General features: G+C 39.0%; 1 pseudogene across 1 annotated transcript in view; it reads right to left on the bottom strand.

The window, feature by feature from the left end:
• LOC143880028 (dol-P-Glc:Glc(2)Man(9)GlcNAc(2)-PP-Dol alpha-1,2-glucosyltransferase-like) overlaps window positions 1–24,688 on the bottom strand; it is a 31,896-nt pseudogene extending 7,208 nt beyond the window's left edge. Inside the window, exons 1-6 of the transcript XR_013251476.1 lie at window positions 24,335–24,688; window positions 24,162–24,250; window positions 17,199–17,531; window positions 14,688–14,952; window positions 12,926–13,063; window positions 12,599–12,803 (exon numbers count right to left, since the gene is read on the bottom strand). The product of XR_013251476.1 is annotated as a dol-P-Glc:Glc(2)Man(9)GlcNAc(2)-PP-Dol alpha-1,2-glucosyltransferase-like (transcript). The remainder of the gene's footprint in view (window positions 1–12,598; window positions 12,804–12,925; window positions 13,064–14,687; window positions 14,953–17,198; window positions 17,532–24,161; window positions 24,251–24,334) is intronic.
• Window positions 24,689–26,299: the final 1,611 nt, after the last annotated feature.

Raw genomic sequence — 26,299 nt, 5'->3', positions numbered from 1 at the left:
ACCATGATACACCTTCCCACTGCTCGCCAGGTTTGGGATCATACTGCTACTACATTCTCTGGGAAAGGCAACCTCTCTCGAACCTGTTCCACATATTCTCAGTGGATGAACCTTCGCCGCGGAGACACTCCTCTCTCGACCTACTACAGTCAGTTTGTTTCCCATTGCCAGCAGTTAAATGTTCTTATGCCTCTTACTACTGATTTGACTACAGCCGCGCAGCAACATGATCAGATACGTGTCGTTCAGTTTCTCGAGACTTTGGGTCCTGAGTACATGCATCTTCATCAGCAGATATTTGGATCTGGCACGATGCCCTCTCTTCAGGAGGTTTACTTGCGTGCCCAGCAGTGTACTCTTAGTGACTGTGTCGGCTCCTTCGGTTGATATTACTGCCACTGCTGCTTATGGCGTAGGTGACTGTGCTACTCGGGGTGGAGACACTTTTGGTCGTGGCCGTGACTCTGGCCGTGGTGGTTGTGGCGGTGGACGTGATCTTCTTGCAGGGCGTGGTGGCCAACTGTGTTCATATCGTCTTGAGGGACATTATATGGAGACTTGCTATGTTTTGCACCCTGAGCTTCGTCCTTCCTCTGAGGTTCGCTTTGGCCACTCCGCACACCTCGCTGCACCAAATTCTTCTGAGCCCTCCTCTGCTTCCATTCCGCCTAGCACTGGGCCTCATTTTGATGGTATTTTTATGTCTCGTGCTGACTATGATGAGTTACAGCGTCTCAGGTCAACCAGCCATCCCCCGACTGTGACTTTCGCTCAGCCAGGTAGCTCCCCTGTATCTCTTCTTACCAGCTCCTGGATCATTGATTCTGGAGCCTCCAATCATATGGCAGGTACTTCTTCCACACTTCGTTCATTTCGTCCACTTTTTTATCAGTCCATCACACTAGCTAATGGAAACTCCACTCCTATCTCTGGTGTTGGTGATATTTCTCCTCGTGTTGGACTTACATTGTCCTCTGTTCTATGTGTACCTAAGTCACAATTTAATTTACTCTCATTTAGTCAGCTTACTAAAAATCTCAACTGTTCTGTCTCATTTTATCCCTCTTATTGCTTGTTTCAGGATCTCTTGACTGAGAGGACAGTTGGCTCGAGCCGTGAGATAGATGGACTTTATCGTCTGGACTGTAGCCCTTCTCGTACCATTTTACACAGCTCCAGCGACGCATATCAGTGGCACTGCCATCTTGGACATCCCAGCCTTGATCGTTTGCGACAGACATTTATAGTTTCTTCTTCTGTTACCCCCTTTACGTGCGAGGCCTGTGAACTTGGGAAACACCATAGGGTGTCCTTCCCGTCTAGGCCTGTTAGTCGGGCCTCGCATCATTTTGATTTAGTGCATTTCGATGTATGGGGTCCCGCGCAAACTACCTCTGTTCTTTTACATCGTTATTTTGTCATTTTTATTAATGATTATTCATGTATGTGTTGGCTTTATTTACTAAAAGATCGCTCAGAAGTATTCTCTGTTTTTCGTACTTTTCATTCAGAAATTACTAACCAATTTAATTGAACTCTTAAATGCCTTCGCACTGATAATGCCAGGGAATATTTCTCAAAGTCCAATCGTTTTGAGGAATTTCTTTCCAGTCGTGGTATACTACATCAATCTTCCTGTGCTCACACCTCTCAACAGAATGGTGTCGCTGAACGGAAAATGCGATCATTATTGGATGGAACTCGCACTCTTCTCTTCCAGATGCGAGTTCCCAAATCTTATTGGGGCGATGCAGTTCTCACTGCTAACTATCTCGCTAATCAGCTTCATCATCGGTTCTAGGGGGCTCATCCCCTTTCTCAATTACGTCCTCATCATGAGCCATTTCCTCTTCCTCCTAGGGTATTCGGGTGTGTTTGCTTTGTCCACAATCTTCGCGTGGTTTGGATAAATTAGATTCTAAATCTGAACGATGCATTTTCCTCGGCTACTCACCACCCAGAAAGGTTATAGCCCTCGGTTGCATCAATCCTATGTCTCAGCGGATGTTTCATTCTTCAAGACTGAGCCCTTCTTTCTGAGCTCTCCGGATACGACCCCTCTCTCTCTCATTCTTTAGATCTTCCTCTACAGATTCCCGTTCTTCCTGACCCGGTCTCTTATCTTCTCCTTCTGTAGTTCCTGTTCCAGATACCTCTCCTCCCTTGCAGGTACCTTCTCGGCCCCCGGCTCCATTAATTAAGAGGACCTATCAGCGTCACCATACCTCTGCAGCTCATCCATCTCCGGCAGCACCATCGTCAGTCCATCAGGAGCTCCCTCCTTCCACATCTGAGGTATCTATCAACTCTCCTATTGCCTCCCGCACTAGGTCTCATAGTACTGTTCATCATATTTCGTCTTTTGTTTCATATGATGCTCTCACGCCTGCTTTGAGCAATTTTATATCCTCTCTATCTTATGTTCTTTGCCAGAGTCGTTGGCTGCAGCACTTGATCACCCGGGGTGGCGCGCTGCTATGGACCTTGAGATGGATGCCCTTCAAGCAAATCAGACTCGGGATTTAGTTCCACTGCCTCCTGGTGCACGCCCCGTTGGGTGTCGTTAGGTCTAATAATGTGAAATATTTGCTTGATGGCTCTGTTGAGCGCCTTAAGGCGCGCTTGGTTGCCAAAGGGAACACCCAGACGTTTGGGGTGGACAATGGCGAGACATTTTCTCCTGTGGCGAAGATTCCTTCAGTGCGTGTTCTACTTTCTCTTGTTGTCAATCAGGGCTGGCCTCTACATCAGTTGGATGTCAAAAATGCTTTTCGTGTGTCGATTAAAGAAAGCCATTTACGGTCTTAAGCAGTCTCATAGAGCATGGTTTGGAAGGTTCAGTGATGCCATTATGCGCTTTGGTATGAAGCAATGTGCAGTTGATCATTCTGTGTTCAGCTGTCAGTCTACAGTTGGGTATGCACTCTTGATAGTCTATGTCGATGACATCATCATCACTGGCAGTGATACAGCTAGGATCCAGAAATTGAAGACATTCTTGCAAAATGAGTTCTCTACCAAGGATTTGGGTCGTCTTGAATACTTCTTGGGTATTGAAGTTGCATATTCGACAAAGGGAATTTCTCTCTCACAGAGGAAATATGTCTTATTAGACCTGCTTGAGGAGACAGGTTGTCTTGGAGTGAAACCTGCCTCAGTTCCCATGGACGCAAATGTGAAGTTACTACCTGAAAAGGGAGACTTGTTAGATGAGCCAGGTAGATATAGGAGGCTGGTTGGTAAACTTATATACCTTACAGTCACACGCCCATATATCTCCTTTGTTGTTGGTGTTGTCAACCACCATATGAGTTCACCTCGTACTTCACACTGGGCAGCAATTCTTCAGATTCTTCGGTATTTAAAAAGTGCTCCAGGTAGAGGGTTGCTATTCAAGAAACATGGACATCAGAAGATAGAAGGGTACACAGATGCAAATTGGGCAGGATCTCCAGCTGATAGGAGATCTACCGCAGGATACTGCACATTTGTGGGAGGTAACCTTGTGTCATGGTAACAAACAGGATGTTATCTCCAAATCTAGTGCAGAGGCGGAGTATAGAGCTATGTCACACACAAGTGGAGAGCTCATCTGGTTACGTTCTCTCTTGTCAGAGATCGATTTCTCCACATCTTCTGCTTCTCAGTTATATTGCGACAACAAGGCAGTGATTCACATTGCCACAAATCCAGTTTTTCATGAGAGAACTCAACATATCGAGGTTAATTGCCACTTCATTCGGCACCGAATTCAAAAAGGAGAAATATGCACAGTGTTCACTAGATCGGTGGACCAATTAGCGGATATGTTTACCAAGCCATTGAACAAAGCTAAATTGAGTGATAATTGTAGCAAGCTAGGAATGTTTGACATATACATTCCTGAGTAGTGTATGTATATGCCTATGGGCATATCCGTCTTTTGTACATTTCTCATTATATATAAATACATAAGTGAGGGGGAGACTCCCTACTCACAATTTCGTTCTCTCATTCTCTTCCTCAATAGAGGTAGACTCGACTGTCATTTTGGTTTTTAAGTGGAAAAGGTGAAGGCTCGACTGTCATTTTGGTTTTTTGGTCTAAAGGACTCGACTGTCATTACAATTTAAGTGGATTGACCAATCAGATGTCGTTTCTACACTCGAGCACAGATAGCCTATCTGCACTCGAGCGCAGAAACTCTTCTCTCTCTCTCTCTCTCTCTCTCTCTCTCTCTCTATATATATATATATATATATATATATATATATATGAGGAAAGGGTCCCTGGGCTCGAGTGCAGAAACAGGGGTGGGCCACATTTGAGGGGGATCCAAATCATTCATTTGATGGGCCCTTTCATGGATAGGTATCCACCAAAAATCAGCACCATTGGATCACCATAGGGTGTCCATTTGTGGGGCCAAAAATGGACAAATACTGTTGTCCACAAATCTGCCCATTTTTGGCCCCACAAATGGACACCCTATGGTGGTCCAATGGAGCTGATTTTTTGTACACCCCCCATCCATGATGGAGCCTGTCAAATGAATGCTTAGGATCCCCCCCGCCCCCAATGTGGCCCCACCCGCCTTTCCTGCACTCGAGCGCAGATAAGCTATCCGCCTCGAGCACAGGAACCCTTCTCTCTCTCTCTCTCTCTCTCTCTCTCTCTATATATATATATATATATATATATATATATATATAGAGAGAGAGAGAGAGAGAGGAAAATGATTGTAAGCTTGAGCACACCAAGCTTAGGTGAGCTTGAGGGCCCAAAACTCATGTGGGCCCGCATTGTTAAGATGATCCAAAGCATTCATTTGAAAGGCCCTTACATAGATAGGGTGTGTACAAAAATCAGCTCCAATGGACCATCCTAACCCCTCCAAAAGCGGAAGGAAAAAATGGGCAGATTTGTGGCAAACGGTGTCTGTCCATTTTGCCCTCCACTTTTGGATGGGTTAGGATGATCCTATGGAGCTGATTTTTTGTACACACCCTATCTATGTAAGGGCCTTTCAAATGAATGCTTTGGATCATCCTAATAATGCGGGCCCACATGAGTTTTAGGCCCTCAAGCTCACCTAAGCTCGGTGTGCTCAAGCTTACAATCATTTTCCTCATATATATATATATATATATATATATATATATATATATATATATATATATATATGAGTTAAGTGAAGCTACACATACGTGTAGCTAACTTAGCTACACCAACGGCTTAAAATACAGTGGGCCCACATTGTTTGGGTGATCCAAACCATTCATTTGATAGACCCTCACATTGATAGGGTGTGCCCAAAAAATCAGCTCCATAGGATCATCCCCACCCTTCAAACTGTGGAGGCAAAAATGGACAGATTTGTGAAGGTTTTTACGCGTCCATTTTTGCCTCCACAAATCGTAGGGTTGGGATGATCCTATAGAGCTGATTTTTTTGGTACACCCTATCGATATGAGGGCCCATCAAATGAATGGTTTGCATCACCCAAACAATGTGGGGCCCACTGTATTTTAAGCCGTTGGTGTAGCTAAGTTAGCTACACGTATGTGTAGCTACACTTCTCTCTCTCTCTCTCTCTCTCTCTCTCTCTCTCTCTCTCTCTCTATATATATATATATATATATATATATATATATAAAGGTTTCTGAGCGGTACCTCGGATAGCTTATCTGAGCAAGTTCATATAAATAGCGTAGGTAGCTATGTTGTTTGGGTTATGTTACATATTGATTCTATATGACCTAGCATAGATAGGGTGTCCCTAAGAAATCATCTCTACAGGGGTGGGCTCACATTGTTGGGGGGATCCAAAGCATTCATTTGGAAGGCCCTTTCATGGATAGGGTGTCCACCAAAAATCAGCTCCATAGGATCATCTTAGGGTGTCCATTTGTGAGGTGAAAAAATGGGCAGATTAGTGGACAAACAGTATCTGTCCATTTTCACCCCCACAAATGGGCCACCTATGATGATCCAATGAAGCTGATTTTTGGTACACACCCCATCCATGATGGGACCTTTTAAATGAATGCTTAGGATCACCCCAACAATGTGGCCCCACCCTTGTTTCCTGCACTCGAGCGCAGATAAGCTATCTGTGCTCAAACGCAGGAACCCTTTACTTAAGTTATCTATACAGTGAGGGCCCACATTGTTTGGGTGATCCAAAGCATTCATTTGATGGGCCCTCACATAGATAGGGTGTGCCCAAAAAATCAGCTTCATAGGATCATCCTAACCTTTCGAACCGTGGAGGAAAAAATGGACAGATTTGTGAAGAAACTACACGTCTATTTTACCTCCACAAATCGTAGGGTTGGGATGATCCTATGGAGCTGAGTTTTTGTGGACACCCTATCTATGTGAGGGCCAATCAAATGAATGGTTTGGATCACCCAGACAATATGCCCTCCACTGTATTTTAAGCTAGTGTGTAGATAACTTATCTACACTTGTGTGTAGAAACCGTTTTCTCATATATATATAGCAGAAGAGAAAATGAGAGAATTATTTGAATTTCTCATTCAGCCCACATATTTTCAATCCTACCCCTTCCTTTATGCTTTTTAACAAAGGCACCCATTAAAGCCACATAATTTCAATCCTACCCCCCCCCCTCCTTTATGCTTTTTTAATTATGGAAACCTCTATAGATTGGAGGGCTAGGATCAGCCTATGGAAATGATTTTATGAGCACAACCTATTGATGTTGTGTTCCATACATGGACGGTTTGGATCAACTTATGATGTGGTCCGTACAGTTCTTTGTCGGCCCGTGCATCGCACGGCGTTTTTTACTAGTGTGTGTGTGTGTGTGTGTATATATATATATGAGAAAAGGGTTCCTATGCTCGAGTGCTGGAAACAGGGGTGGGGCCCACATTGATGGGGTGATCCTAAGCATTCATTTGAAAGGCCCCATCATGGATGGGGTGTGTACCAAAAATCAGCTTCATTGGATCACCATAGGGTGTCCATTTGTGGGGGTGAAAATGGACAGATATTGTTTGTCCACTAATCTGCCCATTTTTCCACCCCACAAATAGACACCCTAAGCTGATCCAACGGAGCTGATTTTGGGTGGACACCCTGTCCATGAAAGGGCCCATCAAATGAATGCTTTGGATCCACCCCCCCGCCCAAATGTGGCCCCAACCTTGTTTTTGTGCTCAAGCGCAGAAACCCTTTTCTCATATATATATATATATATATATATATATATATATATATATATATATATATATATATATATAGGAAAAGGTTTCTTAGCTCGAGCTCAGAAACCACCATTCCCATTGTTGTTTGACTGATCCAACCCATTCAGTTTATGGTAAGGGTTATGAATGGTTAGGATTAAGGTATGGAGATGGTTTGTTAGGAACACCTTATCTATGTGAGGTCCTATAGAATGAATGGGTTGGATGAGTCAAACAACATGGATATGGTGTATTTTATAGAGCTATAGCTCAGGCTGAGCTAGAGCTCAGAAACCACCACTCCCATAGTTGTTTGACTCATCCAACACACTCATTTTGTAGATTATGATTAGGGTTATGGTTATGGGTTAGTGTTATGATTTGTGGAGGTTTAGAATGGATGGCTAGAAGATGTTCTTCTATAGATTGAATGGTTAGGATTATGGTATGGAGATGGTTTGTTAGGAACACCTTATCTATGTGAGGTCCTATAGAATGAATGGGTTGGATGACTGAAACAACATGGAAATGGGGTATTTATAGAGCTCTAGCTCAGAAACCTCGCCCTCACATATATATATATATATATATATATGAGGAAAGTGTTGGTGAGCTTAAGCGCCCAATCACATGGCGGCCTACTTTGTTAGGATGATCCAAAGCATTCATTTGAAAGGCCCTTGCATAGATGGGGTGTGTACCAAAAATCAGCTCCATAGGATCATCCTAACCCATCCATTTGTTGAGGTCAAAATGGACAGACATTGTTTGTCCACAAATCTGCCCATTTTTGTCCTCCACAAATGGAGGGGTTAGGATGATCCTATGGAGCTGATTTTTGGTACACACCCTATCTATGATAAGGCCTTGCAAATGAATGGTTTGGATCACCACAGAAAATGTGAGACCCATGTGATTGGGGAGCTTAAGCGCACCATAAGTTTGGTGAGCTTAAGCGCACCATAAGTTTGGTGAGCTTAAGCTCACCAACACTTTCCTCTCTCTCTCTCTCTCTCTCTCTCTCTCTCTCTCTCTCTCTCTCTCTCTATATATATATATATATATATATATATATATATATATATATATATATATAGAGAGAGAGAGAGAGAGAACGGTTCCTACACACATGTGTAGATAAGTTATCTACACACTAGCTTAAAATACAGTGGGGGCCACATTATTTGGGTGATCCAGACCATTCATTTTCAAGGCCCTCTCATAGATAGGGTGTCCACAAAAAATCAGATCCATAGGATCATCCTAACCATTCGAACTGTAGAGGCAAAAAAATGGACTAATTTGTGAAGGTTTAAAGACATCCATTTTACCTCCACAAATCGTACGGTTGGGATGATCCTATGGATCTGATTTTTTGTAGACACCCTATCTATGTGAGGGCTTTTAAAATGGATGGCTTGGATCACCCAAACAATGTGGGCCCCACTGTATTTTAAGCTAGTGTGTAGAGAACTCTCTACACATATGTGTAGGAACCGTTTTCTCATATATATATATATATATGGGGAGTGGTTTCTGAGCTAGAGCTCAGGCTAGGCTAGAGCTTAGAATAGACCATCTCCCATAGTAGTTTGACTCATCCACCACATTCATTTTATAGTACCTCACATAGATGGGGGTTCCTAACAAACCAGCTCCATACCATAATCCTAACTATCCGATCTATAGGATCGTAATTTCTAGCCATACATTTTAAACCTCCACAAATCATAACCCTAGCCCTAACCCATAATCCTAACCATAACCATAAGACTTAGTATAACCTATAGAATGAATGGGTTGGATGACTCAAACAACAATGGGAGATGTAGTTTCTGAACTCTAGCTTAATCTGAGCCCGAGCTCAGAAACCATTTCCTAATATATATATATATATATCACAGATCACTCCTCAGTAAATGGGTTGAGGTCAGGTCCAAAAGCGATCAATGAGTGGTGAAGGCTACTGTGGAGCACAGAAGGATTGGTTCTATAGCAAATGAGATTTCAAATCTTCAGCTCAATACATTTTTGCGGATGTACGTAAGCTCTGGCCAAGGGTTGATCGAAACATGGAAGTTCACATTCAGAAGGGTGGTGGCCTAGGCATGCCCATTTATGGACCGGAAGTCCTGATTCCCCACGCAAGGAATTCGGAGCCAAGAGTGGAGGAAAATTCCTCCTCACTATTGGGTTCTAGAGGAGCCTTCTCCGAACAATGCAGTGTAGTATTGGGATGTTTTCATGCGAGATCAGTAAATAGGTTTCAGAGTCATGTCGAGAGTGATGTTGGTTTGGCTCTTTCTAGGTTGAATTCCCCATGGGCTGCTTGATGTGATGCATAAGCATTGGGTAATATGATACGAGTGGAATGGATCCACTTCTCTCAGGTTTGTTGAAATTTGGGCTGCGCGTGTTTGAAAGATGAAAGGGAGGCCTTCTGTGTCAGCATTGGGTGGTGACTCAGTTCTGATCGAAGACCAGCATCTGATTATTGAATAGGGTACACCATCAACTCCCATATGACATGTGTGTGTGTGTGTGTGTGTGTGTGTGAGAGAGAGAGAGAGAGAGAGAAGGATGAAAAGTTTAGTTTCATTGTAGCTTCTCTAAATTGAATGTATGTGGAGGCTTAATTTGTACTTTGTATTTCTATCTTAACCTAGTAATGTAAATATTCATAGCATACAAACCTATATAACCTATGTAGTTCAAATCGTAAAAACGGAGAAGAATGAAGTTCTTCTAGGGATTAGGGGTTCAAAAGCCCCATTTCCCCCATCCATTGTTGGTTTCCCTTACCTAAAGGGAAAGTAGCTTATATATCTTCTATGGACCACCCTAGTCCTAAGAGCAGCCGCTAGGCTCTAGACACACACCAAGGCTCTGGCGACCACCGAGAAACTTAGGTAGTTGCCAAAATGTAGCCAGCCTATGCCTAGGTATGAGGCCACTCCAGGGCAACTATGTACATAGGGAAAAATGCAGAGATGAAACATAAGATTGAGATAAGAAACAAGCCATACCTCTAGCTCTAGCTCCTTTTTTCCAATCTCTCCAACAATTAACGGACACTAACATACTCTCAGGTGATGATGGTACGAGGGGTGTTACGTAACTATACCACTAAAACTAGGCTACCGACATCCACACGACCATATTTTGATAATGGATAATATAGTTCAACTCGTAAAAGTGGAGAAAAATGAAGTTTTTCTAGGGATTAAGGATTCTTTTTTTTTTCTGAATGATAGGGATTAGGGGTTCATACACCCCATTTTCCCCATCCACTGTTGTTTTGATCTAAAGGGAAAGTTGCTTATATAGTTATATTCCTTCTATGGATGGCACTTACTAAGTCCCACCATAGTCCCAAGCGGCTAGGGTCTGGACACACACCTAGGCTCTGATGACTACGCAGAAACCTAGGTAGTAGCCAAAAAGAAGTCAGCCTACACCTAGGCATTAGGCCCCACTATGGAAAATAGGTACTTAGGGCAATGGAACTATAGTAGATAGCACCACAGTATGGCATTTACTATCTATTGTAATACTATTTGAGCTTCGCATGAATATTCCTTATTTTTTCATCAGACTTTTTCTAATTTCTTTAACCAATTTGCACTTTATTGCCTAACCCATAAGTTGACCAGTCAACGTCAAAGACTAGGGCAGATAGCCAGTAGTGAATTGACTCAGTTCTTTGATTACTAATTTGTTCGAGATATATGGCTCTAGAGTAAAGTAAAACATTCACTCTAAATAGTTAAAGTAACAAAAAATAAAACCATTTGCTCCAAGGAAAACTAAGGAATGCTATTACATATACTACTATAAAAGCAGAGAACCAGTATGACATTTAACACACCTAAAAGTATAAGATGGTGGGAATTAAAAAATAAATAAAAAGAAAAACCTTTAAGAAATGGCACCTAATTAAAAAAAAGGGAATGTGAGTTTAAACAATCTCTTTCCAAGAACATTACCTACTAAAGAATTACTATATGAAAAATGTGTCATTAATAGAAAAGGAAAAAAAGTTGGGATGTCTTCTTGTCTCTCTCTTTGTTATTTAACATTATCTTAAATGGTATTGTTATTTGTCATATTAATTTTGGGAGATGATAAATGCACCCCCTTTTAGTGATTTTATGACTAAAGAGATAAAAAGGTTCAATAATCATAAAACCACTATAAGAGGGCGTTCATTGTTAAAATAGGGACACATTTATCATCAACGTTTAATCTTTTGGCATATTAGAAACTGCATTTCTTTAAAATTGGCAAAGCAATCAAGATATTTTATAGGTTAATTGCAATGGTCAAGTGTTTAGGATCATGCATAAAACGTATAAGTATACTAGAGTGGCGGTCATTGGTCATATCCACAACACACATTACCATACATATGCCATGACCAGTTCTAAACTGTAAGGAGATGTATGGATCTTATTATAATGTATGTACACACACATGAAGATGGTTTGTAAGATCTAGGGTTAATGGAGGTGATAAAGCAAGAGGAGACAAAGGATAAGAGAAATATGGATGAAATTGCACGGAGTGAAAGCACCTCCTATGTCTTACATTAACATATACAACCTACATTACAAAGACTAAAATACCATGAATAAGGGTCATAACAGAAGAACAGAATAATAACATACACCATACCATACTCTATATAAAACTAACAATCACAAACAATATTGTCTTCTTTTTACCCTTGTGATAGGGCACAATGGATCAATAATCCATGTTGTCCATCTCTGTGGGCCCCACTATGAATGGGCCAAGGTACAAATCTTGCATTAATCTGACGTCTTAAGCCTCTAGTTGTTATCTTGTAAATGGAAGTTAAAACTTTTTTTTCTTTCATTTTTGGGCATAGATCAAACGGTCTAAGATCCTAACTGCCCAACAAGTGGGTCCCGCAATGGATGGCTATATCACTGGATAATCATAAGAAAGGCCTTCCTGTTTTAACCATATGTTAACATGCCACAACCAAGCATCCATAGTGTGTGTCATGCATTAGGCGTGCTTTCTAATAGGCCAAGGTACAAATCTTGCATTAATCTGACGTCTTAAGCCTCTAGTTGTTATCTTGTAAATGGAAGTTAAAACTGTTTTTTTTTCTTCTCACTTTTGGGCATAGATCAAAAAGTCTAAGATCCGAACTGCTCAACAAGTGGGTCCCACAATGGATGGCTATATCACTGGATAATCATAAGAAAGGCCTTCCTGTTTTAACCATATGTTTACATGCCACAAACAAGCATCCATAGTGTGTGTCATGCATTAGGCGTGCTTTCTACTAGTTTAAGCAAAGGCAGGTTTCAACATTTTACAGATCTTACTACAAATAGTTCAATAATTATACTGGATATGTAAATTCATCTGACCTGAAAAAATGCACTGAGATGAATCCTGCAGCAAGAACCATGAATACTTGAAATGAACTAAGTAGTTTGTTCTTCCAGAGTGACCAGCATAAAACTGCAGCTTGTTCTAAACTAAAATGCACAGGAGCCATGGCAGCAGGTGAAACAAGGCCAAAGTACATTATTTGTGCAAAGTGTGGAGAAACAACATGGGCTTCTCTTGCACCTGCAATATGATGAGAAGTTCAACTTGAAATATTCCTTTCATAAATTTAATTTTCAATGAAATATTCAATACATTACACAATTATGAAGAATTGGCCATGGAGAGAACGAAGATGCACATACCAAGAACCACACCTCCATTCCATACGATGAAGGCAACAAATGCCAACAATACAATAAAAAAGGGGGCAAAGTCTACTAAAATTCTCCATTTCAAACACCATAGCCTTAAAAAGATGTCCAGGAACTCCCCAAGCAAACCTGCCATGTAGGTTTATCACATAGTATAAAGAAGCCTTGATGTTCATGATAACTATACAATGAGGCTAGAATATATTGTAAAGTCATTCATTTTACAACAAATGGTCAAAGACCATATAACTGTTTATCAATCATACATGTATGTGCACATTTGTGTTTCCGCATTTATTATTTTGATGTGTTTCCCCATGTAGAAGACTTCGGTGAAAGTATTGCAACAGCTGTGCCTTCAAATAGAACCAATCAAATCGGTAGAATCCATCAATAACTCCAAGGTGTGCCCTTAAATTTGAAAAGCAAAAATCACAGTCTATTTGTCTACCACAGTTTTTGTGATGGCAGAAGGGCTTTTGAGTCACGGTCACTACTTGCTAAATGCATTACTTTATCACAGAATTAAACCCACCAGGCTAGAAATCAAGCTTACAATTGTATTTTTGTGTTTTTTTATTCTAAAACAAAACTGTAGTATGTACACTTTGAAGAAAATTATTAGAGTTTGAGATGATACTGAAGACAAGAATTCCTGAAATAATAAAACTGCACTTTTGGGAAGCAAGGAACAAAACTAAATTACCAGTAATTTTTCCCATGTGCACATTATAAAAATAAATCATATTCTATTCAAGTCCATATTCCAACAAAGTAGAAAAGGTTATTAACATCTGTGTTTTCAGCTTTACAGGAAGGCATACGTTTACAGGTCAGCTCAACTATTTAACCAACATGGCTAAAAAAATCAATCAGGGCTACCTCAAGCTCCTCGGATAACTGTAACGAGTCGAGCATTGGAAATTGAAATAGAAAATATGGGATTAAGTTCAATTAATATATGAAAATTAGCACAAGATTTGGCTTCAGCTTGTTTGTATGCCCTATCATTATGTGGTTAACCTTATCATAAAGCGGGTATAAGGACGAGTTTACACATTTAGACATGTTTTCATGGGGAATAATCATTGAACTTATCTTCAAAATTAACTTCTAGAACAATCATCTTTACCATGGAAGTAACTATAATTTTTTCAGTAATAACATGGAATTAACTCCATCAGATCCAGCGTACTACTAAATGGATCAGGTTCACATGGATTGTGTAAGGAAGATTCTCTTATCCCTTCTTAAAGATACTGGTACCAAGGATCAGATATGAACGTAATAGAACCTCATTTTTTATAATTAATATCAAATTTTTATGTGATTACTGAAGTTTCTAATTCTAACATACTAGTAATATAAAAAATATAAGAACAAATTGGTTGATTTTTGCTTTTTACATGATTACTGAAGTTTCTAATTCTAACATACTAGTAATATAACAAAATATAAGAACAAATTGGTTGATTTTTGTGAATGCAAGTTTTTCTGTTTGTAAACTAATCAATCTCTATGATGTGTTGTTTCCAATTTTTTAAATCGTATGAATATAGTGAAATGGCCATTAGCCAATACAAAGCACATATGTACAAAAAATATATGCCAATGACAATATTCTTACATAAATCCTACCAGATATCATGAAGTTCTACGACACATGTAAAGATTCATCAGGTATATAACAGATAGATCGGAATATTATCACGTAAGGTACTCAAGTAGTTTTGAGGAAGATGCAAAACTAAACCTGAAGCATGAATTGATGAAGAGGCACTGTTTTCAGAAACACAGACTCCAACTGCTTTGTCAGAGTTGGTCACCTTTCGCTTTTTCAAATTTGGAGCAACTGGCATATCGATTTTATCAGTTAACCCACCATTTTGCCCAGTTGATATAGTAGGACAATGATCTTTTCCATCTAAGACTGCTGTATAATCAATAGCCCCAATGCTGGCAACAAACAACATCCATACAACATTTGTTTGACGAATAAGTATTGCCAATCCACCAAGCTGTAGAAAGGATGAGGAACATCAGTAAACTCTGTAATGGCAAATATGCTGCTCCAATATATTCTAATAAAAACTGTTTCAGCATTAATAGCAACGATAGTGATAAAATAAGTACATTGTCCAGACAATAACTAATGTCACACGGCTTCCATACGGATTTGCTAAAAATTTTATTTTAAACCACAGATCCCACGATGGGAAACGGATTCGGGAAGCGAAATGGGAAACGGAAACGGGAAACGCAAAAAAAATAGAGGGGAAACGATAAACGGGAAAACAATAAAAAAGCATAAGAGCAACGTCTTAGGAAACACATTAGAAACGTTTCAGAAACATTAATGAAAACGCATGTGAAACACAAGGAAAACATGAAATATATGGTTTTGTAGATTTGAATTTTGTTAAGTTCAAAGTTCTATTTGGATATTTCTTACTTGGGAATTGCTAGCGTCCATCTCAAAAGGGTTTTCGCAGCTGGTCTGTCGCACATCAGACCAGCCACCTCGTTAATGAAGACAACAACTTTTGTCTCCATTCACGAGGTGGCTGGTCTGACGAGCAACAAACCAGCCGCGAAAAGCCTTTTGTGATGGAGCTTAGCAAATCGCTTCTTACTTTTAGTTTTTATTATAGTATATGCTGTTGTTTTCCTTTTTAATATCTATTTCACAATATTTGTGTGTGTTTTTTAAATGATTTTCGTATGTTTCAAACATATTCCCCACACATTTCACATACATTTTCTACGGGTTTTCCAAACGTTTCTCACGTGTTTCATATAAGTTTCTTATATGTTTCTCATGCATTTCGGAGACGAGTTTCCCACCTTTTAGGAGAAACAATTTTCCTACCTTTCCAAAGACGTTTTAGGGGAAATGAGTTTCCCACCTGCCCAAGGAGCTTCCGGGTACTATGTTTTAAACAATCTAAAAGTGTAACAATTAGTTATAGTTTCCACTTTCCACACCTTTAAAGAACTCTATTGCTTACTAAACCTCTGTTTGGGTTGCCGCTAGTTATCTTAAACAGAAACAATGTAGCGGTTGTCTACACACATGTTCTCTATACTAATGCACAGCCATGATTTTAAATTTCGGCAGAAATACTGAAATTTCCAAAATTTCGGATTTCAACCGGAACCGACACTGAAAGTACATAAATCCGAAATTTCACCGAAATTTACAAGATTTCCACCGAAATTGAAATTTTCACCGAAATCTTGTAAAATACCGAAATTGTTTTTCCAAATTTTACATGATTTCGGCCGAAATTTCAGCTGAACCTGAAGATTTTCGGTTTCGGTTGTGGCCGAAACTGACATTTAAATCCTCGTGCGTAGCGCAGCCTTCTGCTAAGGGTGGTCTTAAAGTCAATCTTCTATAATTCGATTATTAATGAATATATTTGACCATTTGTTATTTTGTTCTGCATATTTAGAATGATTCGAGATGACTTATGACCTATGATTTGTGGACTCAGACACGACTGTCACGTGTCGACAATGACAAGGAGTGTCGGACACGGCGAACTCCCAAAATTTAGAAACGGAGACACGCCTAAAATAGAAAGTAAATATAATCATGATTTGTGGACACGGATTCGTTTGCCGAGTTTCGACACGAATATGAGGTATCTAACATGGGAACCCCTAAAAATCTAAAAATAGTGTCACACTCATACACATATAAAGTTACTGACACTTCTAGCAGTAAACTTAAAAGTGTCTAAAAGAGTGTCGACCATGGTTTTAAATTTCGGCTGAAACGTTTCCGAAACATTTCGGTTTCGGCAGAAAACGAAACGAAATGCACATAGTTTCGGAAAAGTACAAAATTTCGGTGAAACATTTTGGAAATTTTGGTGAAACGTTTCGGAAATATCAGTGAAATTTCGGTGAAATTTTTACAAGATTTCGTCCAAAATTTCATACCGAAACTGAAACGTTTCGGTTTCGCTGATAACCGAAACCGAGATTTAAAACCTTGGTGTCGACACGTATGGACACGACACAACACGTGTGTCAGCGATAAATTCAAAGTGTCAACCAAATCATAGCTTATGACAAGAAGCCACGGCCAATCATTTTATTTACAAATATTTTAGAAGGCATTAACATAAGACATATGCTATAGCGAAATCAATAATATTATATAAATAATTATTAAATAGTGGAAAATTAAAAGAAAACCATAGTTATATGCAATGCCTTCACAAAAACCAAAGAAAATTTTAGCTTCTCCACTTACAAGTGCACTGAACCAATAATGCCTCTTCAGGCAAGCGAGATACATAGCAAGAACTGCTGTTAGTGATGCTACATCTGTGTAGTACAGAAATGTGAAGAACCAATGAATGGGGTAAAGTGCTAGAACTAATGTATATAGAGTCGCTCTTCTTTCATCAACGCTGGCCTCAAGTGAATAAATATATCATAAACAAGAACACTGCAAATCACTGCCAAGGCACCATTGGTAGAACGGAGAATTGCAGTAGAACAAAGGCCAGAAAATGATGAGAATTCCTTTGTGACCCAGAAGAATGGAAGCCAATAAGCAACATGGACAAGTGAAAGATGGTACCTGTAGTAGTTTTGAAAGACAAAAATCAATGTTTATTAAATAAATTTGAGACAAATTATGCTATCCACTTATTTGAAGCCAGAACCTATGTCACAAATATCAGCGAGAAATTGATTTTCTCATGAGAAAATCATGATATTTTGATTAAATGATAAAAATACATTTTCGCACGAGGGAGAATTTTGAAATTGAATTTCTCACGATTTTATCGTGAATTATCGTGATAAATTGGGGAGTTGACTTTAAAAAAATATCCTGAACCTCTCATTCACTCTAAAAATCTCTCAGACATCCTAAAACCTTCGACCTAACCCTAATTCCGAATTAATAAAGTGTACATATTTGTACATTAATTTATTTTTACCGTTTTTTCCCGATATAAACCTAGAAAAATAAAAAAATAAAATATCCTGAGATTTTCCCTTGCCGAGAAATTCCCGAGAACGATATTTGTGGCATAGGCCAGAACCACTGCAGTAACATTCAGAGAAAAGTGAAGGATGTTCCTTGACTGGGACAAAGCAAGAGCTGTAACTTTAAGTCATGCATTGAACCAGTAAAATTATGACATGAAAACCCAAATTACCATGTAAATGGATCCCAAAATGCATTCAAATTCTGTTACTGAACTCCAACAATTTGTATACAAATGCAAAAAGAAACCTATCTTAAAACTGGAAACTCTCAAACCTAAAGTTATACCAAGTGACCAATAAAACTAAAATAATGATGATTCTCCAATAAGCAAGTGCCTCTAATCCAAATGGATAATGGAAAATTTGCTGCTGCTAGTGGAGCGTGATCTACTGAAAACCAATCATAAACATTTCTTCAGTGAAAATCGATTCAAAAATGCCAAATCAAGTATTCACTGATCTAAATGATTTTTTTTTTAAATGGTAACTGGTTACATTAAAAAAGGGGAAACTGAGAAAGTCCACCTAGCAAATACAAAGAGAACAGAAACATAATAATAGCATAAGAACAAACAACCAAAAGCCCAATATCAAGGGGGCATGAAATCAAACAATTCAAGATCCTGCTTTTGTACACCCTCTCTAGCCAGCTTGCTAGCAGTTCCATTTGCAGATCTTCTAACATGCAAGAAAGTAAGGGATGAGCATTGAGATCTATCTTTAATCTCATAAAAAAAGGAGCAAATTGCCAAGGAGCAACCAAAGATCCCTTGAGTCACCTTATAATATTGAGAGATTCTCCTTCCACTTTCGTTCACTCTAACATATCTCTTTCCAAATAGATTATGCCTTGGTGGACCGCCCTAACCTCAACTCCACCGATCTAAATGCTACGTCAAGTATTTCATAACCATGCAGTCAATGGTTACAAATTTGGAACACGTAGATATAGTTCTCAGTGAAAAAGGTGTCAACTAGACATATCTCATTTCCACATGTATTAGGATTTGAATATCATATTTGCATACCATAAATGTTCCTTTTCCCCTTCCTCTTCTTTTTTTTTACCAAAGAGGGGTTTTGTAGTGACCGTACGGCTGTACATCTGACATCAGCAAGCAATCGGATGGCTACCAAATCCACCTTGAAAATCCCCTCATCCTATTCCAATCCCATTGAGGGTTGATTGTTTTGTAGGTTCTTGAGAGGTGATTTTGGGATTCTCTTATAGGACTCTTGCGAAATTTAGGGTTTTTTCTTTGAAAATGCAGAATTGATTGGGTTGATCAAATCTTGCTCGGGATGAATTGATGAATTAAATGTGTCCGAGAAGACTTCAATTGATCCACATTGTCATATAAAACTAACCTCGTGCAGATCCGATCAGCAGCGAAGAAGATATGAGGATGCTTCTACCTATTGTTCCTCCCCCTTATGTTTCTATGATGATTATGGGTTTGTAGAACCTTTGTAGTGTCGTGCGTTCCCACATTCCCTGTCTGAGAAGTTATTGATTTGTTTCTAGTTGAATGGTACAGGAGTTATAATCAAGCATGTCAAGTGGGAACTTAATTGATGAATTAAATGTGTCCGAGAAGACTTCAATTGATCCACATTGTCATACAAAACTAACCTCGTGCAGATCCGATCAGCAGCTTGGGTCGGGCTCAACTTGAACCCGTTCAACCTGATTCTTGCTCGTGTTGGGCTGCGTTGGGTTGGGTTAGGGTTTGGAACAACTCACTCAGAAGATGATAGACCTCCTAGAACATCAGGGGCATCAATTTCACTTGAGCTATCTGCCCAGATTGCCGGTTCCATTCCAAAGTCAATCTGATGTGCTTGGAATTTGTTTCTTCGCCATCGATTCAAACTCATGGCTTTAGTACTTGGATCTTCTGACTGTTTTTTTTTTCCCTTCATAATGAGTCTCAAGGATAAGGATGATTTTCATACTTAAATGTATCATTTATCTTTTCATTTAATAAACCAGTAGATGTCCGCACCAAACCCCATCTTACATACAAAAAAAAATAGTTAAGGTTAGAAAAAGCCAACCCGATCTAATTTCGGGTTAGATTAGAGTTGAGGCCTTGGGCAACCCGAACCCAACCTCCGTCCTTTAATTTTGTCATGATTTCTTAGGGTTATGGGTTTTTTTATTCTTCTATTTGGCCCTAGGTCCAAACCCAACCCGACCTGATTACAAAAAAAAAAAATAGGTTACACGGGTTTGGGTTTGGGTTGAGAAATTTAGAGGCAGATTAGGTTAGGTTTGACCATTCTCAACCCGAGTCTCAAGTTAGGTTGGGTTGGGATTGAGAGAATGCTATCTCGTTTGTGCTACCCAGTCAAACTCGACCTGAGTTGCACCCCTAGTTTTGAGTGAAAGATCATTTTACTCTATATTTTATTATAGAGTAAAACGATCATGACCAGGACATGGGTAGATCCAATCCGAATTGGGCCTCTTAGGAGGCCTACTTTGCAACCTTTTTCTTAAGCCTTTGCAAAAACCTTTTCGCTTCTACTTTCCTGGATATCATTCTGGTTTGGTCTTTCAATTACATCACTCCAATTGACGCATGACATAATCATTAGATCAATTGGGATCCATCACTAAGATTGCTCCATTCACTATCCATGCATCTGTTAGAAGGGGTGAGACAAAATATAGAGTAAAATGATCCTTCACTCAAATATGATCGAGTTGGCTTTTTCCAACCTTAACTATTTTTTTGGTATGTAAGATGAGGTTTGGCGGGGACGTCTACCGGTTTATTAAATGAAAAGATAAATGATACATTTAAGTATGAAAACTATCCCTATCCTTGAGACACATTAAGAAGGTAAACAAAACAGCCAAAGATCCAAATACTAAAGACCTGAGAGTGAATCGATGGCGAAGAAACAAATTCCAAACACATCAGATTGACTTTGGAATGGAACCGGCAGTTTCGACAAATAGCTCAAGTGAAATTGATGCCCCTAATGTTCCAGGAGGTCGATCATCTTCTGAGTGAGTTGTTCCAACCCTAACCTAACCCAACCCAACGCAGCCAAACTCGAGCCAGTATCAAGTTGAACGGGTTCAAGCTGAGCCCGACCCAAGCTGCACCCCTACTCAAAACCAAGTTTTGAAAAAAAAATTATGATGAAGTAAGAATTTTTCCCACCCTTTTATCTGTTTTTACTCATTTGTTATATGAAAATTATTTAACTCTATATACAAAATAGAGGGGTATTTTCGTACAAAGCATAATTTGCCATTGGATACATAAACTCCTTGGAAATATCAGGGTCACGAACTATATTACTCCCTTCAGGATTTGATGGTGTACACCGTTACCGAGAGAGCGAGCTGGGCCGAAATGTCGTTGTAGTGATTATGGGCTTGTGGATTCTTCTCATCTCAATACGAGTTAATCGTATTGTTCCCGAACCTTACATGGTAAACCCACTTTCCCCTCTGTTTTTTCAGTTTTCTCCATCAATTCTTTGGTTTCGTTCTAAATTCTGCCTCTAATTTCATTCACTGGGATGAGATATTCCACATCCCTCAAGCTCAACAGTACTGCTTTGGAAATTTCAAAAGCTGGGATCCCATTATCACCACCCCTCCCGGATTGTAAGCCCCTTATCTAAAACAAAACATGTTTCCTCCTCCTATTTTTATATTTAATTAGAATAAAACTATAGCTTTCTGTAATTTGTTTGAAGGAAACATCTGGGTTTATTATATATGTTTGCAATCCTTTTTATGGATATCGAATGCAGTTTCTTTTTTTTCTTTTTACTAGGTCTCGTATTGGAATTATGCAAAATTTTCCTTTTTCTTTCTTTTTTTTTTAAAAAAAAAATTTGATCTAGCTATTCAGAAGTGAGGGTCCATTGATGAATGCAATGGATTCAGTTTGTTTTCGAAAATTTGGGAAACTCTATGGTTTCTTATATAAAATACACCATAATGCAAGAGGAGAAAGATTAATTTAATAGAAAATTTATAGAAGGAAAGAATAAGAATCAAGGAAACTAAAAAAAATCTTTACAAATCAGTACAACTGACCAATAATTTGATGCATTTCGTTGTACACCGTAATTTGCAATGCTACCCACATTGTTGTTTGCTTCCAAGTGGATGTTTAGATCCTTGGTACCTTTTCGGAAGTGGAATAGTGTTGAAGGTCTAATAAAAAGCAAGTGCAATCTGCTGGCACTATTATAACCTTTAATTGGTTCATTTTGACCACATACAAGAAAATTTCCTTTTATTTTGTCATTACCACATGTTGAAGAGAGCAAATACATCTAAGGATTTTATTTTTTCTGAGCCATTATTGCTCTAGCAATTACACTCCCTAGACCACTACCATGTAGTCAGATAGGGACAATCAATCCGTAATGACAGGAATAATGGAATAGATGGGGATCTCTATCAATATCAAAATGAAGAATCTATTTATATATCTTTCTCCCTTTCTCTCAATAGATGTAGCTGGTCTGATATGTTACAGAACAATACGGGACGATGGAATGCAATGGGATGGATGGTAGAGGGCTGCCTCCACCCAAAAGTGATGATTCACTATTCCCCTTGTCCATAGGGACCTCGTGGCATACAACTGCCACGACTCCCGCCAGATAGTGCCCGTTTCTCTCTTTTTTACAACCTTGCAGACGGACGAAAGAAGGGAAGTTAAAGAACAGGGCAGTGATGCCTCGCAAAGTAGACAGTAAGTATCACTTACTAACAGGGCTAATGGGAGGCCCCTATGCCGGCCTATTAGTAAGTGAACAAGCGCACCCCCCCCCCCCCCCCTTCCTATAACGCCCTTATTAGGGTTTATTAATTTTTTTATGAATAAAGATTTATTGGCTTCTCCCCTCTACAGGTTTCATCTCCTTCCTCTATTCCTTTTTTCTTATCATATTCTTCTACTACTTCTCCCTAAATTCTTTTCTTCTACTTCTAATCTTCTCTTCTTCGTCTTCTTCTTTCTCCTCTTTCTTCTATTTCTCTTCCCAGTCCTACATCAGGTAGACGTAGCATGGAGGACCTAATTCCATGCTTAAGTTATATATCTGCAACTTGTTTGGTTGGAATCAAGTTCGCCACTATTGTCATCTGCAATCATGTTGATTTAAACCCCACCCACCCACCCGTGCCAGATTCACCAATCTCACTGCCAATCACAAAATATGTTTCATGCTAGTTGGCATTGGGTGGACCTCTCATAGATGTCAAGATTCAATTGTTTTCGCTAGGGCAACAAGTCTGAGAAACATCATAATAAAGTTAGAATGGCTAGAAAAATTCTTAGATGCATTTGTTCTCTTTCACATTTGTTAATGGCAATATAAATGCAAATTTTCTCAAACGAGGTCAAAATGAACCAACTAAATGTCATAAAAGTGCCCACAGATTGCACTTGATTTTCATTAGACCTTCAACACTATTCAAAGTCTAAACATGTACCAAGGATCTCAACATCAACAACACTGGATAGGGTTGCGAATTACGGTGTATAATTAAATGAATCAAATAATTGATCAATTCTACCAACTTACAAATATTTTATTTTTAATTTCCTCGATTCTCTTTCCTTCTATAAATTATTTATTGAATTCACCCTTCTCTGAGTGTATTATTGCATATGTTAAAAGAAACAATAGATTTTGGCAGATTTTCGAAAACAAATTGAATCCATGCCATTCAAATCATCAATGAGCCCTAACTTCTGAATAGCTAGATGAAAACTGAAAAAAAAAAGACAAAAGAAAAAGAAATTCCGAATAATTCCAATTCTCATCTATCAAATACTTGACCCATAAAAAAGAAACTACAATCAATACCCACAAAAAGGATGACAAAAAAATATAATAAACCCAGATGTTTCTTTCAAATAAATTACAGAAATATATGATTTTTAGTTTTCATCTAGTTGAGAAATTGAGAATAGGAAGAGGGTGTTTTAGATAAGGAACTAATTCCAATACACATCTTTCAAATATGTGATCCATAAAAAAGAAAGAAAGAAGAAACTTCATTCAATACCCACAAAAAGTATTGCAAACAGATGTAATAAACCCAGATGTTTCCTTCAAATAAATTACAGAAAGCTATGATTATTATATTAGGTCTAGTGGGAACAATGAGAATTAAATATAGAAATAGGAAGAGGGAACATGTTTTGTTTAAGATAAAGGGGCTTACAGTCCGGGAGGGGTGGTGATCATGGGATCCCAGCTTTTGAAATTTCCACGGCAGTACTGTTGGGCTTGAGGGATGTGGAATATCTCATCCTGGTGAAATGAATGGAATTTGAGGCAGGAAAACAGAAGAAACGATGGAGAAAACTTAGAAAACAAAGGGGGAAGTGGGTTTACCATGTATGGGTCCGGAACAATACGATTTACTAGTATGGAAACGGAGATAATCCAGAAGCTCATAATCACTGCAACCGTTATTCGGCAAATAATCACTGCTACCGTTTTTCTCCCCATCTCTCTCTCATATAGTTCCCGACCAGAGCCAATCTTTGGGGTGTTCGGGCTCGGCTCGCTAAGTTTGAGCATCGGCCCGTGATCGTGACGAGAACCAATCTAAAATATTACCAGAAATCAACGGAGAAGATGTATTCGTTTGGAACCGCCAGAAATCCCTCTTTCAGTAGTTAAACACCAAGGAAATCCTCTCTTCTCACTTCCAAACGCCCGAGACTCAGTTGGAGATCAAAACCGACGTTTTGGAGAGAAAGATCGGGAGTATAAATGGAAGGCTGAGATTAGAATCAATCCACGGTGGATATGTAACTTGCGCTAACTTAAGGCGTTGTAGCGATAATAAGAGAGGAATGCTAGCGTCACGTACTCGGGATTCTATTGGCGATAATAGGCTTTGTTGAGAGTTATTAGTTATTTTACTCAACAACAAAAAAAAACATCTATCTAACGAGACACGCATTCTTTGGGTGAACCAAACAGATAATTTTTTGGGCTACATTAGGGTGTGCCCCAAAAACTCTTCTCCAAACCGTTCATTCGTAACCCTCTATTATGTACAGATTTCTATATTGTACCGTCAATTTTAAAACTCCATCAAATGGAGGGTTAAGATCATCCTAAGTGGTTCATCTTTGTATATCTTTCACATCTTGTAGATTTTTCAAAGGCATTTTTAATTCTTCTTTCTTATAAACAATAATTGCATTTGGCGACTGCATTGGAGACCCAGAGCCATCACCAAAGAGCGAATGTTGAATGCGCAGAGCTACCTTCGTTGTATTGGTTTAATCCTCACCGTTAAGGGGATTGGGTTAGTGAACCTATCAAGCTACCTTGGTGGAGTGGAGTAGGCCTTAGTATCGATCTAAGTGTTGTAGGAAATAAGACAGAACATAATGCAGAAAATAGTACAGAAGAATTAATTGAGCATGGCACTTCCAGGAAGCTATCTTTAAGATAGTAATTTCCCACGTATAGATGCAGATGGACTCTTGAAATTCTATCTCCATGATACAATGCCAAACACCGAGAATTTTAACAGGACTGCACTTCCTGTATTCTCACGAATCAGAACCCATCCAGAAAAAATTTTAAACGTATATGAAAGAGAGAAGAAAACGATTGAAGAAGAAGAATATTAGCAAACTTAAATCGAGTCTTTTTATAGACTATGAATTGGTGCTAAGACACCCTCTCATGAAGAGACTCGCACCCTTCTAAAGAAGAGGCGCAACTCTTCAAATATAGCTGTTTAACAGAAAACTGTTTCGGCAAATAAAATTTAAACTCTTTTGTTTAAATGACAGTTATAGCCGTTAGGCCTTAACCGTCATTTTATTCTTCTTCTTCTTCTTCTGTATGAGCAATGATAGATACAAGGGAGCCCTTGCATAAAGAGCCAAAAAAGGGCTCTGGATTGGATCCACGTCATCAAATGTAACTAATTTTACTTTTTCAACCAATTTAAATTGTAACTGAAAATGACGTGGATCCAAATCCAGAGCCCTTTTTGGCTCTTTATGCAAGGGCTCCCTTGTCTCTCTCTCTCTCTCTCTCTCTCTCTCTCTCTATATATATATATATATATATATATATATATATATATATATATATATATTATTTGAAGTTCTTTCATGGTGCTCTCTCAAAGAGAAAGAGCTCCAAAGAACTTGAATGAGATAACTGAAACTATCTCCTATTTATAGATGAAGGAGCGAAGGAGTTTGAATTCTAAATCTCCATGTGGGACTCACCAAATTTCAAATAATTCCCACCAAAGCATTTGAAAAGATTCCAAATGAAAAAGATGAAAGGAACTTTACACAACTTTCAAGATTTTGATTTTTT

This window comes from Tasmannia lanceolata, unplaced genomic scaffold, assembly GCF_043159265.1.
Source record: "Tasmannia lanceolata isolate RefF3 unplaced genomic scaffold, GAP_Taslan_0.1 ptg000006l, whole genome shotgun sequence".
NCBI lineage: Eukaryota > Viridiplantae > Streptophyta > Magnoliopsida > Canellales > Winteraceae > Tasmannia > Tasmannia lanceolata.
Note: the sequence above shows the minus strand (reverse complement) of the source record. Positions and strands in the feature narration are given on the sequence as shown.